General features: G+C 43.8%; 1 long non-coding RNA gene across 1 annotated transcript in view; it reads left to right on the top strand.

Annotated features, from left to right (window-relative positions):
• LOC138295813 (uncharacterized) overlaps positions 1–17,989 on the top strand; it is a 165,835-nt gene extending 147,846 nt beyond the window's left edge. Inside the window, exons 2-3 of the long non-coding RNA XR_011203689.1 lie at positions 5,256–5,405; positions 14,320–17,989. This is a non-coding gene — a long non-coding RNA (uncharacterized lncRNA). The remainder of the gene's footprint in view (positions 1–5,255; positions 5,406–14,319) is intronic.
• Positions 17,990–21,934: the final 3,945 nt, after the last annotated feature.

Here is a 21,934-nt window from a genome sequence, read left to right as displayed (position 1 = left end):
GGGCCCTTCCTGTCACGCACCGCTCCGCTGGGCCCTTCATCTCAAGCACCGCTCCGCTGGGCCCTTCCTGTCAAGCACCGCTCCGCTGGGCCCTTCATCTCAAGCACCGCTCCGCTGGGCCCTTCCTGTCAAGCACTGCTGGCCCATTGACAGTGCCGGTTCATCCATCTGATGGACTGTGGCTTTGCACCCCCCAGGATGGGACAGTGGGCATGGAGGCCCCTCGTGGATCTGGCGTCGTGGACTCATGTGTCTGAGGTGCTCCCCCTTCCCTTCCCCCTGAGGTGCCTGTACTTCTATCATCTGATGCCCCTGCAGTGTTCTCTCCAATGGTATGTGGTCTCCTGTGTGGGCTTTGCCCATGTGTTTGTGCACATTGGCCCACGGACTATGGAACTTTGACTGAATGTGCAGGACTTTTTTCCTATGGATATCTTGTTGACTATGTTCATTCCTTATTTTTGTATCTTTTATAAGGCATATTTGCCATTCCTTCTATGGAGCTATTTATACATATATTTTTTCGAACATTTAAATTGTGTCTTTGCATTATTCAGGGGGGTTTGTGTGGTGTCACTCTGACTTGTTGCTCGGCAATGGGGTGTAGGTATTTGTGGTGGGGAGGTGGGTGTATGGCGCATGTATGTGCCCGTAAGATTTTCTCCTCCCCCCTCCCCTGTGTCGTAGTTGCAGTACTCACCGTTGTCGTCTGCGCCGGCGTTCGTACTCCTGGTAGATGAGCAGGTAGACAATAGCTGGTAGGATGTATAATTCAGGCTCCATGCTGTCCTCCTTCCTCGTGGAGTGTGTATAGGTGAGCGTTTTCCTGTTCATTGTCTGTTTCCGCCGTGTTTTTATCGGCGGGGCTCCCGGTCCGGAAAAAGTGGCGGATTGGTGAGTTGTGATAGGGTGGGCGGTACATTGTCTGCCGCCTGCCTGTTGGCGGTGACCGCCGCGCTGTTTGTCGGTCCCGCCGTGGCGGGCGGAGTGTTAATGTGGCGGCCTGTGTTGGCGGTTCCCGCCAGAGTTAGAATACCATTTTTTGGACCGCCGGCCTGTTTGCGGGTTGGCCGCCGCTTTATCACCGACCGCCAGGGTCAGAATGACCCCCAGAGTCTCCTGGCCTTAGCAGTCAGGTTACTGCCATTACTTCATACACTTGATAAATGTCACCCCTCCCAGGTGAGTACACTTCAAGTGTGGGTTTTCAAAGAAAGGTATTTAGGGAAGTGAACACTGGAGCGGTGGATGGAGTAACAGTAACAGGGCCTCCTGGGAGTTGCAGTCATGTAACTCCCTGTACACTCTATACAATACAATACACTATACAAATGGTATCCTCCCAGGTGAGTACACTTCAATTGAGAGTTACAAAATAATGGTATGTAGACAAGAGAACAATGGGCTGGGGGTTGGTTTTAAAGACACAGGGCCTTCTTAGCCTTAGTAGTCATATCACTCCCTCAACTTCCCACATTTGACAAATTGTATCCTCCCAGCTGAGTAAACCTATGTTGAGGGTTGCCAAAAAGAGGTTGTTAGACAAGTATACACTCTTCTGGTGTTTGGAGTTGCTAAAATAGTGCTTCCTGTGAGTTGCAGTCAGGCCACTCTCTACTACACACACTTGACCAGTGTTCTCCCCCCTAGGTGAGTACACTGCAATTGGGAGTTCACTAACAGATGTATTGTAGCATGTGACCACTGTGCTAGTGTTTGTAGTTACAGGAATAGTGCCTCCTGGAAGTTGTCGTCATTACACCACCTGTACTACACACACTTGGCAAATGTTATCTCCTCAGGTGTGTACCCTTAAATTGATAGGTAACAAACAGGGGTCTTTGAACAAGTGACCATTGGTCTGGTGTTGGAGTTCTAGAACAGTGCCTGCTGGGAGTTGGCGTCATGTCAGTCCCTGTACTACACGTACTATACAAATGTCATCTCCCCAGGTTAGAACACTTCAGTTGTGAGTTGCCAAATAGAGCTCTTTGGACAGCTGAACACTGGGCTGGTGAGTTGAGTAACAGTAAATGAGGCTAAAGTTGAGCTATGAGCATGCATGACATAGCATTTTGGTGCAATTTTTTGTGTTGTGACTTACCAGACTCCACTCCCCCAGGTATTCCTGTCAAGTCCGCAGGCTGATGAATGGCCAAGACCTTCTCCTCTCAGGGAAAAAGATGTAATGGGTCACTGGGAGGGCCACCACCAGTCTTTTTTGTTCTGCAGCTGGTGCCTGAAAACCAGTGAATGGACCTTGCCCCTGAGATCATTCCACCTCTTCCTAAACTCCTCCTTTGTGCGAAGGGTGGTATCTACAGCATTCAATTTGTCAACCATCCTACCTCATATTTCCATTTTCCTCATGCGAAGAGTGCGCTGGACACGTGTCCAAACAATTGTGGCTCTACTCTTATGATTTCATCCACCATGCCTCGTAACTCATCTTCAGAAAAACGGGAATTTCGGGTGTGCGCAGAGGAGGTTGGCCGGCCTGCAGCCAGGCCCTGCAGCCAACCCCTTTAACCATAACCACCCAACCCCTTCCCTGTGCACGGCCCTCGGCTATGCACATCAGCTAACCTCTGTACCCCTCCCAACCCCGTGCTGTGCCCAGCCTTCAGCAGTGTGGAGTAGTTATTGGGTGCAAGGCCTGGCCTGTGGCCAGCCCCTGCAGCCAACACCCCTAAGCACCCAACCCCATGCTGCACACAGCCTTTGGCCATGCACAGCAGTAATTGGCCGCAGGTCTGCTTGCCCCCTTCCCAGGCCGATCTAGGAGCGACTACCCACTCCCCTGGGGTGAGGCTAAATATATTTTTTGTGGGGAAGGTGGCCCAATGGCCACCTCACCAGGCTGATCTCGGCCCCCAAAGACAGCATCCCGCAGGGCCCAGCCTAAATATGTAATTGTTTTTTTGGGGAGGGGGGCCACGCGGCACCCTTCCCAGGATAACCTGGGCTTTTGGGTCCCCATCCCCAGAGGCCATGACTACAATTATTTATGGAGGTGGGGGGGGGGTGTCCTCATGCGGGTCTTTGCCCCGGGGACCCCGTCCCACAGGGCCTGGCCTAATTATGCAAATGTTTTTTGGGGAGGAGAGCTGTGTGGTCCCCCCTCCCTACGGCTGATCTCCACCCCAGGGACTGCATCCCCTGGGGCCCAGCCAAGTGACCTGGGCACCCTGTCACAATGTTGGGGACCACCAGAGTCCTAACCAGCTCCCCACCTGCTATGGAAGCTGGCATTGATAAAGCAGCTCCCTCTCTGTGAGAAAAATGTTTCCTTTGCTTCCCTGCCTACATCTTGTGCAAAGTCACAGCTAAAGCTCTGTCCCGGGGGTGGGCACCCTGGGACATAGCAGGAGCCTGCCCTGGGAAGTGGAGGTCCCCAGGGCCCTTAATGTCTCCTCGATGGCAGCCCCCCTCCAACATCAATAGCCCCAGGGAGGTGATGGTTCCCGGGGCCTGGGGGCCTGCAGCAGACCCTGATTAGTCAAAATATGCCAAAGATATAGGGAAGTCAAAAAATGCTTTTTGTACAGAAAATGGTCCCAACTATAATTATCTACTGGAGACTGCCAGTAGGTAATACATATATATATATACACACATATAATACATATATATATTATATATATACATATATATATATATATACACAAATAAATTTATATATATATATCTGCAAATCAAATTCATTTGCAAAAGTGAAGGAACAACCGCACTCAAAAGTTGACGTATTCAATGCTCCTTTATTTCTGGGCATAATTTCAAATATATTCAACGCAATGCTGCCTATATATATGTATATATATATATGTATATATATATATATATATATATATATATATATATATATACATATATATATAATCTGTGGCCTAACTGTGGCAACAGAGAGGGTCACACATAAACATTTAAAAAACACATTCTCAAAAAATAAAATAAAATGTATTTATTGTTCTTGCCTTTGGAGTTGTTACTGCTAATGTGGCAAATATTCTGAGATGGGTTATTGTTTACAGCATTTATAATAGCATCTGTCAAAATGAGGGTGAAGTGATGATCATTGAATTTGGTGTGCGAGTTGTGGTTTTCAGGACTGTAGTATAAGTTATAGTTAGTGGAACTAACTTGCAAATTGCAGTGTCTTTTTAATTTTAGTTCTAAAGCATAACTGCACTTTACTTGTGTTTTTTAAGTGAGTCTCTTTATTTTATTTTAAACGTGTTATAACCAAAGTTGGCACTTGGGTAGGTCAGAGTTTCCATGGAAAAGGCACTTTTCATTTGCTAATCACTGTGACACAATTAAATGAATGTGCACCACACTTTCCAAAAACAGTTTATCCGAGTTAAGTTTTGTTCAGATTTTTCAATGTGGGGTGAAAATAAAGTAGGGTGTGTAGTCAAAACGCGGTTTCTCCTTCACTTGCTCCTACCTAAAAAACTTATCATACATTCCCTTACATCCTTAACAGTAAGCAAATCCTAATCCAAGCCGTAACGTCAGCCTTACGTAACTCTGGGCCTGATTCTAACTTTGGAGGACGGTGTTAAACCGTCCCAAAAGTGGCGGATATACCACCTACCGTATTACGAGTCCATTATATCCTATGGAACTCGTAATACGGTAGGTGGTATATCCGCCACTTTTGGGACGGTTTAACACCGTCCTCCAAAGTTAGAATCAGGCCCTCTGTCCCTATTCCAAGTACAATAGTTTTTGTGCTATTGGTAGGAAAATAAAGTAGAGGGTGTGGGTGTAGAATTGGTAGAATAATGGCAGGACTGCTGTTATTATGCAGCAATAAAAAACAAATTACCTGACAGTTTTGATTTAAGTGGCAAGAAAACGCAACTTGGACAGCGTAAGGTAGCACAGTCTGTGGCAGTACAATTTCACAGTTTTGTAATTGTATTACTTTTAATGCTGTCTTGGCAAACGGTTAGGTTCAAATGACCCATTAACCTTTCCAAAGTGCCTGCTGCTGGGCATCATGACGTGGTGATTTATTTTTTAGTATTTTTTAGATTTATTTTAGTAACGAGAATTTTTTTTTTAAATCATGTAGGTGGCGGTGAATTAGGGAAAGTGTGGTAATTAGATACATTATAGCCTAAACCCAGTACAACTAGAGTTACTTACTTTCAGTGGCCCTGGGTTGAATTTACAGTGTGTGTGAAATTGTAAACGTGCTTTCTACTAGGGAGCAATACAAATCCGAGCTTTTTGTGTTCTCTCCTTAGGAACTCCACAGCCTGCTGCAGTCAAAGGCCAGAAGGATGAATTCAAAGAACAGTGCCAAGGCCAGCTGGAGACAGCCCCACAGTACCGGTTTGAGAAGATGGCCTAAGAAGTGCCGCTGGACACATTTTTAGAACACTAGAAGATTACAGGTGCTCATCTGATGAGCATTTAACAAAGACCTTTCCTTGTTGAAAAATATGTTTTTTGTTTTAAAATGCCAGACTACTTGTTTTGAAGTTATTATTGAGGGACAGTATGGGGGAGGAGGTTTGTCTCTTGTGAGTAGTCTGGGTGGAATATGTTGGAGAAAGGTGTTATAAGTGTGTGTTTTATTAGGTTTAGGAGGGTGTGTGTGCTGTGGGTGGGATATTCTGTTGTGGAACTTATTTTAAATAAATGCATTGTTTTATATAATGTTCCTTATCCGGTGAGAACTAGGGAAAGTCCATCTAGGGACAGAAGCCTTTCACAAAAGAGGTTCCATCATCTACTCCAACTCTCTAAAAGAGATGTTATCCACAGTTGCCTCCAATGCAGGTTTAGGAGGGTGCGTGTATGTTGTGGCTGGGATATTCTGTTGTGGAACTTATTTTAAATAAATGCATTGTTTTATATAATGTTCCCTATCCGGTGAGAACTAGGGAAAGTCCATCTAGGGAAAGAAGCCTTTCACAAAAGAGGTTCCATCATCTACTCCAACTCTCTAAAAGAGATGTTATCCACAGTTGCCTCCAATGCAGGTTTAGGAGGGTGCGTGTATGCTGTGGGTGGGATATTCTGTTGTGGAATGTATTTTAAATAGATGCATTGTGTTATATAATGTTCTCTATCCAGTGAGAACTAGGGAAAGTCCATCTAGGGACAGAAGCCTTTCACAAAAGAGGTTCCATCACCTACTCCAACTCTCTACAAGAGCTCTTATCCCCAGCTACCTCCAATGCAGGCCTCCACTTTACTTGCAACCAGTGGGGGAAATCCAAGTGTCCTAAGCTCCCATCCTCTCTTCAAACCCTAACATCTGACTCAATGCTAAATATCTGCCAACAGTGGTGTGATGCGTGAAATTATAATGATCAGTAATACCTGTGTACTGGTAGCAATTATCCCCCCTATCAAGTACCCTTAATTGCCTATAGACAAGATGCCACATTTTCTGACACTGCTGTCTCTGAACCCAACACACTCCTCACCTGAACATCCACTGCAGTCGACTCTGCTAATACCTATAGGTATTTGTATCTGTATGCTTTGAGTTCAGTCTACGTTTGTGTGGCAAAGTTCAGATTAGACATGGACTGGTGTAAAGAAACTTTGAGGAGAATTGGATAAAGCAGAGAACAGCTAATAGATTAGCTAAGAGATTAATCAACACCTGACTGGTGTAAACTGGACTTGTCCCTTTTAGTCCTAAAAGAGTTCAAACTGGTGAATGAGAATTTGACAGTTGTGGCAAACGGGTCTGACAAGAAACAAAGAGATGAAAGAATAAGGAGCATTCACTGTCATATCATTAACTTAATGCCAAGCAGTTAACACTCTTAGACAAGTAGAAGAATTCTATTCTATTTCATTCTGGTGGATTTATATAGCTCATGGCTACCCGAAAGCCTCCCAGTTCTCAGTTAGTCATCACGTAGCTAGCTTCACCAGCAGAACTACCTACTGTAGAGCCAGGTCTTCAAGGCCTTATGGAGGAAAGCTTATTGGACTGCTGGAAGAGTTGAAGGGTAACGGTGTTCCAGAGTTTGGGACCCTAACAGGAAAAAGAGCGGCCACCCCACTGGGATGTGTCAAATTTAGTGATCTGTAGCAGGTGATCTGAGTAATTTTCTGGGAATGTACAGTCTTAACAAGGCAGGACCTCTATGAAAGAGTGATCCATGTAGAATACATAGAGCCTTCAACTGAACCCGCTTAACCATGGGAAGCCAGTGAAGATCTCTCTGAGCAGTTTTATCCTATTGATGTCTGGGAAGATTAATCAGAAGTTGCACATCTGCATTTTGAATAGTTTGTAAACTTTTTGTCATGTAGTGAGGTGACCCAAAGTACAAGACATTGCCATAGTCAAAGCCCGAGATGAACAGAAGCATGTAACCTAATTGTTCAACCTAACATTACAAAGGAAATTTAGATAAGCTTCTCATGTATATCACATGAACCATTTTGCATTCATTCATTTTTCAAAATGACTCACTTCCTATGCAGAGTGGTTTGTTGCTCTTTTTTCACAATCACAACACACAGAAACAGTGCAGTACACACAATCATTGATAACAATTCAATGTTAGGAATGGGTACCACATGAAACATCTAGTTCTCACTGGAAATGGCAGCATCCTTTGAAGTGACCATTATTCGTGGCAAGGTCTGTAGTTGACCTGAGGTTGTTAGTTTTGTTTTTCCACAAGCCACAACCAGTGCTTGATCATGAAGCCTTCAACACTGAGCATACAAGTTATTTTTTATTTACATATCATATAACACAATATGTTATATGTAGTTGAAGTATTCCTTTTTGTCTTTCTTTTTCTTATAAAGTAGCCACTGCAATGCTAGTCTTCATTGTAGAGATCATCTCATATTCAGAGGCTACTAATGAAAAGTCAGTCATGATGCCTGAGGAACATAGTCTGCTTTCTATTTTGTGTCTCCTGGAGCCTTAAAATATTTTTAGGGATAGAAGTCTTGTTGATTTGGATCATCTTGATTCTCCACATTTCGAGGACCCAGACTGGCCATTCAGATAGTGATTTGTTTTACAGTTCACTAAACCACACACTGTGGATACAATGGTTGCAATGGCTGATAGCTCTTTTCAGTCTGTAGAGTTCTGGCTACTGTTCCCTTGACCAATGACAATATTTCAGTGGTTCAGGATCTACTGAGAACTTGTTTATTCATCCACCTACTCCTAAACATCTTCATTATTGTCATACCTGAAAATGGTTACTTGACTTTCCTCCATATTTGTGTTTGTTAGAAGTTCAACGCTACATAGAAGATATTTCTGCTGATCCTTTGCTGTTGGTTTTTTACCAGCATGTGGAACTTTTAAAAGAGATCTTAACAGCGGTGCCTCATGTTGTAACATGCTGCTGGAGCCATCATAGTGCTATGCAGACTTTGGTGAATAGAGTACTTTAGTTCTTCTTTAGCCTGGAGGATGTCATACTACTTCAAGTTCAGATATTTTCTTCATAATTCAGCTGTTAGAAATAGAGACATTAAGAGCTGAATAGTAAATAAAAGTAGATAACCTATGTGTATACCTTGGATCCAGCATAGTGATACAGATGTACTCTTCAGGGGATCATTAGCCTGTTCTTTGGCTCCAGATGAAAGAGTGAACTGTTACTGGCATCTTTCGCATTATCAGGGTTAAGTGTTTGTTTCATCTTACACAAGTGCGTCTGCAGCAAAAGCAACAATGTGATGGTTTGGCTCATGGCAGAATCTTCTCTATTGGCTTTCCATGTAAAAACATCAAAGGGTCTAAACATTTTGATGAGGCATTCTATTAGCCCTCATTTGTCAGCATCAAATGGCACAGCCTAGGCAGCTGTTTTTCCTCTCCTTTGCATTACATAGTTATGCAATAGACCACAGGTTTTTGGAATGTAGAAGGCAGAGTTTCAACAGGTCAAAGTCTCTTATAAGTTGGTGTTTACTGGTACATGATTTGCTTGCTGAATTACCGTCTAATTTTTCCAAAACTTTCATGGAATGGTTAAATATGTGTGTAGCTCCTGCAAGTGATAACTTTTGGTACCTTTTTAGAGGAAATCCTGCACAATCAGATTGATGCAGAAGATAAATATAGTATTCAGAAGTATCCACTGTCTGCAATGGCTTTAACAGCGCTGCTGCCATTGTCAAAGGCAGTGAATCCAATCCTAAGACACCTGGCTTCAAACCATTTGTAGGCCTTGGTATTGTATTCTTCTAGCATCTTGATATCTGTATGTGCTTTCTGGTTTGAGAACTTAGCAACAGTTGGGCGAAGGTGAGTGTCATTAAAAGCAATACTAATGACACTGGAAGACAGCCTTTTATTCAACCACTTGAAAATGACCCAGTATTTTCAGAAGCACATATAGGGTATCATTTAAGGTTTGGTGTAAGGGTTACTCCGTAACAAATGTGATGAATATCCCGTCCGCCAAATTACGATCTCTACAGGATGTAAAGGAATCATAATACTGTGGACGGGATATCCGTCACGTTTGTGTCAGAGTAACCCCTTCATCAAACTCTATATCAGGCCCATAGTTTATAGTTTGAAAACTGCTTGATATGTCTGTTGTGCGAGGGTAGTTTGCATAATGTATTTATTCAGTGCTTCAGCAACCAGTCCTACCACTTTTATGTGCAGCTGTTGCACAATGACAGTTCAGAAATAGTACTCGGTTAGACCCTTTCATTTTGGACAAAGGGCTGACACACTTTTGTTGGCTGGGTTCTAGTTGTAAAATGTAACCAGGTTATGGTTTCAGGGGTATGATGCATCCTTGGTGAATATAGGCATGAGTATGCTTTGTACTACTTTGATGATCGCAAATCAAGTGATTCCTCTATTTCTGTGCTCAGGTGCACATGATTCATGTTCGTGATCTGTATACTCTTCACTAGAAATATTTTGTTATCTGGGATAGTTTCATTTCTGACCCATCACTAGTTTCTGCCATTCCTGGTGTAGCTCAAGCGCTGAGAAAAGTGAGCTTTGGATTTGGTAGCGTTACCATGGATGTAGCCAAAATTAACTTTGCTCAATATGTTAGTTCCTTAATGATAAAACAATGTACACATCCGTCCAGTTTCTTTAAGTGGTGTTGCTCATGCATTAAACTTTACTAGCAGAATGTACTTGTGCACCCCCAGTTTGACACAGTTCCTCCAATAGTTTTGTCCTCGAATGAGGTTTCACATTATGCACAGTCACTATAATGGTGTCTTACAAGTAATGCACAATTGTCGTGTTATGCAAGATATGCTGACATAAAAAAAGTTATGGACAGGTGAGTCCTAGACCACATGCTGGTGATGCCACTGAGACATCTAGTAATTGTCTGTAGTATTGCACTTCTGTGTGGATATCTTCAGGGCCATTTATTATTATACCATGACTAGATGTCCTGGTGAAGTCAGCACCAAGGTTGCATAACCACAAGCTCTTACAAGACATCACTGTGAATGCTGATTTTTTTTAACAATGTGGGCATAGTCAGATCCTGCAGCACTTTTTTACCAAACATGCATGCTGGGAGAATAGATCAACTTTGACTACATTTGTTCTGCTGGCCCTGCAGAAACTACAGATCTAGAAATTAACATCATATCTTGAGTCACAATGTCACTGGGATACTTCCTGGATCCCAATCGTATCCAGCGCACTTAAGTCACTCGATTACATACAGATGCATTGAAAATCTTGATAACATCCCAAAGAGAAACATGTCATACATCATGTCAGCTGGAACAAAGCTGCTATGAGCACTTGAGTACTATGTTCAGGGTGTAAATAAAAGAGGTAATAGGTTGCATTAGCATCATTATTAGGTTGGTAGTCACTTTCAGTGCCTCAGAAATGGGTTTAGCATTGTTGGTGTTTGGTTTCATCTGGGCACAATCACTTTTCCCGAATATCTGAAGTACTAATCTTCCCCTCCTCACTGATAAAAATGGAAGTGGCAGAGGACAAATTGCCTGTTATCAAGCCATGGAACACAAGAACATAACATTCGCTTTCATTTTTTATAGGAGAAAATAGGGAGTGTGCCTTGATCCATTCATAAAGGTTCTTATACTTCTCAGTTGTCTCTTTCAACAAGATAATCCTGAATACCAGACATATGTTTGGCAAATGTACAAATATTTCTACTTAATATTCCATTCTATCAAATTTTGGATGGTACCTTTCCTGTTGTTATGAAGTGGAGCCCGTGGAATAGTGTAGTAAAGTCCTCCTTTTTGCCCTAGTCACCCGCAAACTTTCTAGACAGATAATGGTGGTTATTGACTCTTCGCTGTGCCCTGGGTACTGTTACCAGTCCCAGGGCCAGTGCCCTGTGTAAAGTGGATATGCAAATCAACTTACCTATAAGTGCCTAGTATATGGTAGGGCATGTGGGTTTAGGGACTCCAGCATAGGTAGTGCACTGCTGCGATACCCGGTGTTATTTTATAGACAGGCCTGCCTTGCTGGCTGCTTTGAAACTAAAATTATGTGTAAATTTGACTGTGGATTTAAAAGTACTTCCAAAGTCCTAAACTACCTTATGTTTACATATGTCACCCCTAAGGTGTGCCCTAAGTGCCCCTAGGTTTGGGTGCCATATAACTATATGCAGGGACCTTATTAAAATTGTTTTGTAAGCCCTGGTGAGGTAAAATAGCCAAATTCGTTTTTACCTCCATGAATGGCCTCCATAGGCTAAAATGGGGAGACTTTATTTTAATTAACAAAGTCCCCATAAGTGCCAGATATCGTGAGTTTGGTACCCAATTAATTGTTATAGTAAATCCTGCATCTTGCCATTGCTGAATTTAATATAACTAGTTCAGATAAAGAGTTTTAAAATTCTACCTGAAAGTTGCCAACTTTAGCTCTGTAATGCCCTTCTCAGATTAACTAGCCTCTGGTCAGGCTCCCTTGATGAGGTATGAAGTGGCCTGGGCTGAACACAAAGGATGTGCCTGGGGGAGGAGATCTGCTTTAGCAGAAGGTGAAACAGGATGGAGGGAGAGCAGCCAAACTGGTCTTCAAAGAAGGAGAGGACATTTGGAGCAGCTCAGGACCTCCCCCATTTCCTGCAAACCCCAGACAATTGGGTGGCCTCTTGATTAGATTAGGAGAGGGCAGGAGAGGGGTGTGTTTAGGATTTTTAGCCACACCGGTGGGTGGGCTTAGCCACATCTAACCTCCAAAAATCAGTTTCAGCCATGTTGGATTTTTGAAGAATGTTGCTCCCTACGATCGATTTTTGCCAAACTTCCTAGGAAGTGGTCATCCAAGGGGGAGTGGCCTGCCTGTGATTGGACAGTCTGCCCCTACTGCTTTTCACCCCAGGAGAAAGGATAAATATGGCAGAGCTGCACCCACCCCGCAGATCCCTACAAGGAAGAACATCAAAAGAAGAAGGACTGCCCTGCTGGACCCCTGACCTGCACCTGGACACTGCACTCTGAAGGACTGCATCAGCTGCACACTTGGGCTTCACCACTAAAAGGACTTTGCCTGGCTTCAACTGGTTCAGTAAGGGACTCCCTGTTTGCTACAGCTGAAAAATAGCTAACCAGAGTCACCTGCATCCAGCCCTGAAGAAATTGACCAGCTGACCACTGTCCAGTGGTCATTTTGGAATTTGAGCCAGGCTCATTCTGGGAGTTGGAGTTTTAACCCTCATGGAGCAACTGAGCTTCTGGAACTTTGGGGTGAGCTATGAACTCCTAAAGGACCTTTAAAGACCTTCTGGAAGAAGATCCAGATGTTTGGAGAAGTTTGGAGACCTTTTGGAAAACAGCTCCATGAAGGGACTCAAGCCGGCTTATGTCGACCGAAACCCAGCCTACCTTGCAGGTTCACCCCACTGAAAAGCTCCAGAGTCCCAGAATTCCAGGACTTTACCAGCGGCTCCTGGAAAGGCAATCCAACAATGCCGACTTGAAATCGGCTTGCTGCGGAGGGTCATCTGACGTCAGAGAGAAAAAGCTCCAAAAAAGTGACTAAGTCCGAAGGTAAAAAGCTGACCAAGACTTCCTGCGCAGCGATCTGAAGATGGCTCCAGGGATGTTGGATCAAGATTTAGTTTTGTCCCAGATGAAGATTTTCATCCTGAAAAATCGTCTAAGTCCGAATTTTAGAATTCTTCACCGAGGTCTCCTGCGACATGTATCCGAAGAGGACTCCGGGAGGTCAGGTCGGATTCATGACTTTGTTCCGCTGAAGAAAATCTTCAAGAAAAATTCTTGGGGTTGTATTAAAGGACTATGCATTCGCAATCGGTGTGAATCTGTAAATTCTACCGTTTTTGAATGCAAAATCACCTTTCACGTTGTATGAAAGGCATTTGCAGTGCACTTTCAAGGAATTGCTAAAATAGCGATTCTTTAAAATTGCGAGTAGATTTAGCGAATCGCAGACTGCAATTTGCAAATAATTAATCACAATTTAATGTATCAATCATTCACAAATTGTGATTAGTCCTAAAATGGGGTTTTGTATGCGCAATTTACCACGAATTGAAATCAGGCGGTAAAGAGGCCCAGAATGCATCAGCCCTTTTCAACAATGGCTGCACTCTACGTCATGGCGAGGAGAATGAGGATCCTTGCAGGTTTGAGGAGAGGGAGGAGAAGACAGGAGCACATTTTTTAGAGTGTGCATTACCCTATTTGAGCAGACAGAGTAGGAGATTTTTGACAAGTACAGGTTGAACTCTGCCATTATACTTGACCTAATAGCTGATTTACAACCCCTACTGCAGCGACACATACACAGAAACAATGCCATACCCACTCATGTGCAGGTATGCTCCCTGCACCTCATAGCCTCAGGAAGCTATCAAGGGGTCATAGCAGCAGCTGGAGGTGTATAACAAAGTGTGCTTTCACACTTCTTTAATGCATACCTAAATGCTATGTTGACAATACTACACCTGTGCATTAAATTCCCCAACACCCCACAGGATTTGCAAAAAACTAAATTTGATTTCTATCAGGAAGTCCAGTTTCCACACATCATTGTCTTCATTGATGGGCCACATGTAGCAATCTGTCCACCATCTGCAACAGAGTACGTATATAGGAATAGGAAAACTACACATTCAATGAATATCCAGGCCATATGCAATGCCGCCAACATTATAACTGATCTTGTGGCCAGACACCCTGGTAGCACACATGATTATTACATCTTCAGGCACAGTGGAATACACACAAGACTGCTTGCTGGGGAGTTTGGCAAAGGATACCTACTTGGTAATGTAACAGTGAACAATGTTGAATAACATATATGTGATGTCACAGATAACAAAAACTCATATTACACTCCTTTCATTCTAGGAGACAGTGCATATGCAGTGCGGTCCTACATCTTGACACCCTACTTCAATCCTGCCACGCCAAGTGAACGGAGATATATTGCGGCACACAGGAGGATACGAAGCATGATTGAAAGGACCTTCTGCCTGCTGAAGCATCGTTTCTGATGCCTGCAAAAGAGCCGGGGCACACTGCAATGCACTCCGGAGACCACCTGCAAGATCGTGGCCACATGTGCAATGTTGCACAACATCGCAACAACAAGAGGCATACCTGTCCAACCCACAGAGACTGACTCCGATGAGGATGACGACCCCTTGTCATCCCTTCACTCAGCAGACAGAACCAGAGCAGCAGAGGGCAGGCAAAGATGTGCTGAGATTACACATAACTATTTCTGATGTAAGTAATGACAACACCACGTCTACTTTAATTTTTTTCCCTAGGTATCACATTTATTGCCTTGAGTTCAGGTAATATATGTGTAAACAGGACATAGATATTCAAAATACACAATCAGGTCCCAATTACAGTGTGATACTATTGACATCATAGTATCAATATATTGGTACATGATATGCACTTCTCAATTTTTTTTTTCCGTCCACGCACTCCGCTTGAACGTTCAGTAGCCTCAGTGGCACCTCTTGTTGTGGGTTCAGAGACAGAACTGTGTGCTGGAACTGTGACACCTAGGACCCATCACAGGGGCTGTGACACTTCTGAGGCTAGAGAGCTCCACACTATCCCCACCACCCATATCGCTGTTTGCAGCACTCCGGGCTATCTACATTGTCTACAATTCATTGGTGACTTGCACCAATCCTCGTGCAACATCCTGACTGCAATGTGCCATTTCCACTTGCATGCCCACATCACGTCGTGACAGCAAAGCCGTTGTGTTAGTGAGCCGATTGACAGATCTGCTGAACCCATCCAACCTACCCATTAATTGGTGATGGCGCCTATGGTGGGTGACATGCTCCTGCTGCATTACAGTGCAGAGTTCCTTAATTGCATTTGTCATCTCCATTACGTGTTCTGCTGTAGCTTGCTGTCCTTCATGTAGATTGCACATGTTGTGATTGAGAGACACCAACTGCCTGTGCATTGATCCCATGTTGTGATCAAGTGACAACAACTGCCTGTGCATTGATCTCATGTATTTACATTGCCGGTGCTGCACTTTCAACATGGATGCCTCAAGACCACCGAACAGTGATGGGCCCTCACCTTCCTCTGTGCACTGTCTGCCTTCTTCACGACACCTCCTGATGGGAGTAGACTGACGCTGGAACAGGGACTGCTGTCTGTGGGTGCTTCTACCCTTTAAAGGTGGTGTACCTTCCTGCAGTTCATCGGAGTTCAGAGTAAACTCAGGGAGGGGTTGCACTCTTGCCCTGTGTCTGGTTGGTGCTGATATGAGGACTCACTGGTATTTTAATCTGACTGTGGCTGACTTGCCATTCCCTCCTTTTCCACTTTCTGCTGCGTCAGGGCCCGGAACATCCGCAACAACAATGCGCAGCATGTTATTCATGATGTTCACCTTGCATTTGTAATCTTACAGTTAGTTTCATGATAAACATTTCCACTGGCATAGTGTCTCTAATTGTCTGTTGTATTGTTTGGTTTTACACCATATTGCTATTTATGTAGTAGATGCATTTTTGGGATTTGGACTACCACTCCCACAAGGTATTGTTGTGTTGAATGGAATATGCGGCATGGACTACTTTTCACAGTGCATAGTGCCATTTCAATTTTCTAAGGGACATTTGTACATGCACATATGGAGATTCAAATCATTACTGCCCTTACCTTTGCTGCTGCTGGGTGTGCCTGAGATGTCAGGGACACCACTTACTGCTTCAGGCAGCAGTGTTGACTCCACCATATCTTCCAAGTGGGCGAACGGTGTCTGGATGGGTGGTCCACCACCAATGCTCCATGCTTCCTTCAGCCTGCTTGCTACCCTCTCTTTGGCACGTGAACTCAAGTCGTACCAGCGCTTGCATATCTCCTCAATTGAACGCTGCGCAATACCCACTGCACAAATTTTGGTCTGGATGTCAGTCCCCATATTTCTCTTCTCACTTTCTGGGACCTGTAGTGAGTGTTTGCCAAATAACTGGTCATGGTTCTTGACCACCTCTTCTGTGAGCACCTCCAATTTCTGCCCACTGAATTTCAGTTTTCTTTTTCTCCCTCCCGTGTCCTTGCCATGTCCATCATTGGCCATTGTGTTCTCCTGGTCCTGGCTGACTCTACTGAGTGCCTCCCTGGTGCTGGGCTGGGTCTCTCTGCCTGCTCCTGTGGCTCCGGCTTCTGGAAACAGCATGCACTGACTCACTTCCTGGTTGTGATGTCATCAACCTGCTCCAGAATACAGAAATCACAATTTGAGATTTCCAAATACCGATTTGTTATTTTACCGAATCGCTATTTGGTACTCGCTATTTGCGAACGCGAATTTTAAGAAATCACGAAAAGATCTGCGATGGTGTTGATACATCGCATTTGTAAATCCCAGTTAGTGATTCAGTAAAAATAGCTATTTAGTATTTGCAAATGCGAACCTTGATACATCTGGCCCTTAGTCCGAAGGTAATATTTTGATGGAGGCCTCACACTTGCTGTATTCGACCTTTAATTTTGACTTTTCCCCCTGTCAAGGTGCGACCAGATGAACAGATTGTCGCTTTTAGTTTCTATGTGCTAGAAAACATTAATTATTTAAAAATTCATATCTCCGGTTCCCCATATCTGATTTTATTAGTTTTGGTGTCAAATTAAAGATACAAATATTTCATATTTTTATAAATTGGTTTTTGATTTTTAAACTGTTTCCTGTGTTTTATTGTATTACTGTTTTGTGATACTTGAGTGCTTTACTCACTTTGGGCCTCATTACAACCCTGGCAGTCTAATGACAGCCAGGGCTGCAGTGGATGTCGGACCGCCGCCAATGCGACGGTCCAAGTGCCATATTATGACCACGGAGGTAGCACTACGGTTGGACTACCAACACCGCCAGATTTCGACTACACATTGGCCAGGCGGTGTTGGCGGTCGTTTTCCACCAGGGCGGCGCTGCCAAGATCAAGTGGCAAAGACAAACAAACAGTAGGTGTTCACTCTTAGGGACTTTCCCTCTCTATGCTTTCGAGGGAATTGTTTATATTAATTACCGCCCCAAGCATGCCTGTTATCTATTGTTTGGGAACACACCTATGTCAGGGGTCTAAGTAGATCTGTATAAATACATCACACTTTAGACAGATAATCAGAGGGATTCTGACCAGAGGGCATCGCCACCATCGCAGATATCAATGCTGCACGTCGTCTTGATGCTGACCCAGTCTTCGTGTCCGTAAGGAGTCTGAGATAGAGACCTCAATCCACGGTAACGAGGGTTGGGGGCTCCTCCCATGGACATGGCATTGACAGATTAGGTTTAACCTACCCAGCTCTCCTTTAGGTAGGAGGTTAGGCCTATTATGATAGGGTATTAGGACATATTACACACCTTATGTCTTTTTCATGCTATTGCAAGATGGTGGGGGTCTTTGTAATAATGACTCTTGTCTTCACAATTCTTTTTCTTGCACTTTTCATTATCCTAATCATTGCAGCCCATGCAACATATCGCAGATTGCAGTTGTATTAAATAAAAACCATTGAAACTTTACTGCATCTTCGTTTTTGCCTGTGTTTGAATGAGACATGATGTATCTGTGAGAAAGCGGTAATGTCAGTTTAACCAAGACACTCCCTGAGATGTCACACTCTCGAGTCCATGGGTAAAGGTTGCCACAAATCACCTTTTACTGTTTGGGTTCTGGATGACTGCGTCACATGGGGTACAGTCTTCGCTATCTTATATACCACCACACATGGTACCCCTACACTTGCCAATTTACTGGAAGTGTTAAAACAAATACAGAATGAGCATGGGGCTGCACCAGCCTTAGATTTGGGGATGAAATTAGTGCGTAACTTTGACGCAGTTTCCTCAATAATACTCAGCAATATTAAAGGGGAAGCAGTAGTACTGGCAATACGCCAGCGTCTCAGAGAAACTCCACAATTGGAACAGGAGAGACAGCTAGCGAAAATATTTTCCGATACCTATACTAGTATAGGGCGGGATAGTTTGGGAGCCAAACCAAATAAATTGGAATTACAAAGTACCACCTTTAAGGAAGGTACGAAGCAGGCACAAGAGGGCTCTAAGAAGCGCTGGGAAAAACAAAAAGAATTTAAAGATAAACAAAATAAGAGAGCTGATTCTCCACACCCGGAGAACTCCGAAAGGAGAAACAATCTCAGAAATAGGGAGAATATCAAAACTCTTGACAGATATACTGATTCACGTCCCTCTCGTTCCTTTCAGGATGCACCTGATAGACATAGCAAGAGAGGGGGCCGTCCTGATAGACGCCCTGAATGTGTAAAACAAAAGAAAGACTTGCCGCAGTCTATCATTAAAAAAGAAGAAAAGACTCCTCAGCAAAAGCCACAGTTTAAAAAGAAAAAGGTGGCATCACTGTCAGCTAAAAATGCCAGTACACTTGAGAACACTTTTGGGGAACAAGACATGCGCAGTGACACTGTTAGGCAGCGCAGCAGAGGTCACGATATGTCACCAGAGTCTGAAAGATCAACTGGATGCAACAGCAACTAGCGATTTTATTGCAGTTGAGACTGCCGACGGCTGCGTTCTCCCACCGACAGGGTTTATGATTTAAAAATTCAAATAGAGGGAGAAGTGGAGCGTACCATTGGTGTAATATTCTGGGATAAATTTACTAGTGATATCCTAGTGGCCGAAAGAGACTGGCCACCTGAGCACGTCCGTAAGCTCCCACATGGGGAAGATGTCATTTTGCCTTCTTTCTCTAATCTTGTTCCGGAAGCAGAAAAACAAGCCTATGCGGTTGAATGGACTTTAGCGCAGGCACCTGCATTATATCGCAATCATGTAGGTTGGGACAAAGAGTCTCCTTGTCATGTTATTCCCGTTAGGTCTACACCCCAACCTCAGCTGCAATATCCTGTTAAACATGAAGCAAAAGGTCAGGTGAGGGAGATCCTCACTCAACTCGAGTATCAGGGAGTAATTGAGCCCTGTACATCTGCAATGAATAACCTGTTATTCCTTGTTGCAAAGCCAGACCATTCCTACAGAATAGTCATTGATTACAGACATTTAAACAGTCATACACGTACATATGCTATACAAAACTCACATAGCCCGGCACTGATAAATAATATAGTGTGTAAAAAATATAAAACAACGTTAGATATTTCTAATGGATTTTTTGCCAGAAATTAGCACATGGAAGTCGGGACCTGAGTGCATTCTCATTTTGCTCACAGAAACGCTTTTGTTGTTTACCCCAAGGCTATAAGAACAGCCCAAGGCTGTTTTCAGCCCGTTTAACATCAATATTACATAATATTGATCCCAAGGCATTATCCTACGTGGATGACATATATCTCACGGACGACGACCTCAACATTTATCTTGTAAGGGTCGATCGAATCATTTTGTGATTTGCAGATCTCGGTTACAAATTCAACTTTAAGAAAAGTAAAATTGCCTTTCTCAGTGTATTGTTCCTGGGATACGAGCTATCGAACAAGGGGAAGAGCCTGGCCCCCACTTTCTAGAGAAATGTGCACTATTGCACCCCCTAACACTCTCAAGAAACTATAGTCTTTACTAGGTTTCTTCAACTTTGGCAGAACATATATTGCAGACTATGCACAGCATATCAAGCCACTTTATGACTTGGTACAGCCAAACCTTTCTAGCAGACACTGGACAGTTGAACATACATGCATCCTTAGGGAATTGCAACAGGACATGCTGGAAGCTAAACACTTGCACACCGTGAAAATAAAACAAATTTGGTAATCAGAATAATTGCTGGTGCCATTGGATTTACTTATGTCAGCTTCAATGAAGGCGACACAGTACCCATTGCATATAAATCACATTTATACTCAAATGCAGAACAACGTTTTGTACCTACAGAAAAGATTCTGACTGCAGTTCAGATGGCTGTCATCAAAGAGAGGCCACTTGCCCAGGGGAAACGCATTATTGTTGTTACCCCGGTGCCGGCCTTAGAGGCTGTCACCAAAGCAAGCGTTCCCAATGCTAAAGCATTACATCCACGTTGGAGACAGTGGGCAACGTCTCTGACTGCCACTGATGTTGACTATATCTTTGATCCAAAACTTCAGACACAAGAGTTTCTCCAGTTCGAACAGGAGTACCCCGCTCCTCTAAATATCTTGCCACTTGACAGATATCATACTGTCATCTACATTGATGGTTCAGCACAACCCGCTGTAGGTACTTAGCATCAGTACTCAGCCGCTTGCGCAGACATGAGCGGAGTGATGGAAGATGGAGTCTTCCACCCTCACAATACTTACATACAGACCCTAGGAGACTGCACAGCTCAGTTGGCTGAACTCAAAGCTCTTATATTAGCGCTATAACAAACAGAGCCAGGATTCCTGACTTTAATAGTCTGTGACTCATATTACTGCGTCCAGTCATACAATTATTATTTTAATCATTGGAAGCTGAACAGGTTTAGAGACTCAAAATGGAACACCTTTAAACACAAGACATTGTGGGGGAGTGTGGCTGATCTTAAGGATAAGCTACCGTGTGTCAATGTAGTACATACATTGGGCCACTAACGTGTAGGAGTACACATTACCGGCAACACTTTGGCTGATGAAGCAGCCAAATCTGCAGTAGCTACGGCTTCTGTAGCTGCAGTGACTCGTTCACAGACGAGATTGGATAATGAAATACTGATTGCCGTGAAAGCTTTGGCTGCAGGCAAGTCTCTTCTGAAAGGATACCTTACAAATTATTCTTATCATATCAGTGCACAGAATATTGCCTATGCAACAATTCCTGGGGCTGGAGATCGAGCGATCCTCAACGAAGACCAGAGTTTAGATCTAATAAAAGCAGCACATGAGGGTGTCGCTTCTGCACATGCTGGTATTTCGGCCACAATAACACTCTTACAGAAACGCTTCTGGTGGCCTGGTCTATGCAGACAAACAAAGAAATATGTCCTTTGTTGTGACATTTGCCAGCAAATAAAGGGCTCCAATATTAAACACCCACCACAGACATCTCTCATAGTGTCCAGCAGGCCTCTACAATGTGTGTACCTGGATCATTGTGGTCCACCCCAACCTGATGGTGCATACAAATACATCTTAGTCTAGATTCTTGTTCTAGATTCCTGTTGGCATGGCCGCAGTGGTCGGCTGACGCTCGAACTGTTATAAAAGACTTGCTGATCTTTATCTGTACATATGCAGTTGCAGCATTCCATTCGGACCAGGGCCCTGCATTTGCCTCTAAGGCATTCAGGGACACCATGGGGGCGATGGGTGTTGAACTCCATTACTCCTCACCATACCATCCCGAGGGAAATTTGCTCGTGGAGAGGCGGAACCATGATCTAAAGCAATCCTTAACAGCTCAGGTATTAGGTTCAGACTGCAGTTGGCTTCATCACCTATATGGGGTCCAGAGAGCACTGAATAATCTGCCAAGACGGTCCTTGGGGGGACGCACTCCTTATGAGGT

This window comes from Pleurodeles waltl, chromosome 5 (assembly GCF_031143425.1).
Source record: "Pleurodeles waltl isolate 20211129_DDA chromosome 5, aPleWal1.hap1.20221129, whole genome shotgun sequence".
NCBI classification, from domain to species: domain Eukaryota; kingdom Metazoa; phylum Chordata; class Amphibia; order Caudata; family Salamandridae; genus Pleurodeles; species Pleurodeles waltl.
This window is presented reverse-complemented; position numbering and strand designations above follow the sequence as displayed.